Here is a 1865-nt window from a genome sequence, read left to right as displayed (position 1 = left end):
GAGACTTCCTCAGGAGTTGGGAGGAGGACAGAGAAAATAAACCAAGAAGGATAAATAGGTAAATGCAATTTTATTACTGGGGGTGAAAACAAAAAGCATTCTAAAAATTTAACAAGCAACAGTTGACCAACAGGGAACCTGCCGTTGAGCCCATAATCTGCTGAGGAAATTCGAGCCTGTCCCTGAGTACTGCCTGCTTATCTATTCTCAGAGATCATAGCCCCAACTTCCCAAGTTAGTAAAGTCCCTCACCCTGGCAGTTTCCAGTCTCATGTTCTGCAGCCTCTTTGGCTTCTCCCCAGCCTTCTGGGCTGTTTTCTTTCCACAGAGCATCTTTTCTACATGTTGCTGGATCTCCCTAGTCCTCACCCCATAAATGACAGGATTCAAGGCTCCTGGAAGCAGCAAGTATATGGCACTGAGTAGATTCTGGACATCCTGGGACACAGTCTTGGCTACTCAGAAGGTGATGGAAGTGGAAAGACCAGAGAGGTAGATGGAGAGGATTACCAGTAAGTGGGAGCCACACATGTGTAAGGCCTTGGGTTGGGCTCCCCAAGAAGAGATCCGGAAGGCAGCATAGATGGTGTGGGTGTAGAAGGTCCCCAGCAGGGCTAGATCAGAGGTTACAGTGACCAACCACATAGCCAGCCCCAGCCAGTTGTTGAAGGTCAGATCTCCACAAGCTACGCTCAGCAGTGCAATGTACTCACAGGTGAAGTGTCGAATCACTGCTGTCCGGCAGAATCGGGCTTTTGCAGTTAGTACCACCAGGGCACTGCCAGTCCCAGGCTCTGTGTCAAGGCAAGAATGGCCAGCAGTCCCAGCAGCTGGGAGGTCATCAGGTCAGAATAGCAGAGTGGGTGGCAGATGGCCACGTAGCAGTCCAGGGCCATGGCCAGAGGAGGTTGTAGTCCAGGAGGAAGGTGAAGTAGATAAAGAACACCTAGGCCAGGCGGCCATGCAGCAATATGGGGTTAGCATAATATACAAAGCCCTCCAGCTTTTAGGCATCACGGCTGTGGCAGCACGAATGTTGACAGCCAGGAGCACAGAGATGAGCATATGCGTAGGCTGATGCAGATTTTGCCAGGCAACCACCGTGTGGATGACCAGGGCATTGGCAGAGATGATGGTCACATAGAGGAAGACAAGAGGCAGGACTAGGAGGAGCCACCACTCTCGAAGTCCAGGGAAACCCACCAGGAAGAAGTTGGTGCAGGAGATGTTGAAGGTGCTTGTATTTCCATCCTCACCCATTAGCTTTGGCCCTGGGCCGGCACCAAGAGTGGGGATCAGAGACTGTTAGAACAAAATGGTCAATTTTAAAAAGCCTATTCCTGTTGGAGACACTGAGGAATTTGTGATGAAAGCCCACTTCTTCATGTATGTATTCCTTTGGGGCACAGATAAGTACTAAGCCAGGTGTTGTGGGAACTACACAGTTGAACAAGACAACCTTTGTCCTCAGGGAGCTCTTGGCCTTATGTGTGTGAAATGTAAACTTACAAGATACTTATTTACTTGTGATGTTCCTTGCTCAGTAAAAGATTAGGAGGAGAAGTAGGTGTAGTATACACAGGGGAAAAAGAGTGACAGCCAGAGACAAAACAGGAAAGGTTAAAAGAAGACTTTTGATTTAGAGGAAGAGAAAGTATTTAAAGAATCTTTGATCCAAGGAGCCTGGGAAAGCCCAAGTGGGGCTTAACAGGGAGAGAAGAACCAGCCGGGAATGATGGCATCACTTGTGTGCTTGGGACACACTGTGGCAAGGAGAGATGGAAGTTGCTGAGGAAGAATTCTGGTCTTCCTGGATCACAAGAAACAGGCTGCAGAGACTGCTTCCTTCCTAAGTCCTTGTAGAT

At 48.8% G+C, this 1865-nt stretch overlaps 1 pseudogene; it reads right to left on the bottom strand.

Annotated features, from left to right (window-relative positions):
* Positions 1-207: 207 nt before the first annotated feature.
* LOC129485287 (olfactory receptor 52B2-like) lies at positions 208-1260 on the bottom strand (annotated as a pseudogene).
* Positions 1261-1865: the final 605 nt, after the last annotated feature.

The sequence above is a fragment of the Symphalangus syndactylus genome, chromosome 6 (genome assembly GCF_028878055.3).
Source record: "Symphalangus syndactylus isolate Jambi chromosome 6, NHGRI_mSymSyn1-v2.1_pri, whole genome shotgun sequence".
In the NCBI taxonomy this organism is placed as follows: domain Eukaryota; kingdom Metazoa; phylum Chordata; class Mammalia; order Primates; family Hylobatidae; genus Symphalangus; species Symphalangus syndactylus.
This window is presented reverse-complemented; position numbering and strand designations above follow the sequence as displayed.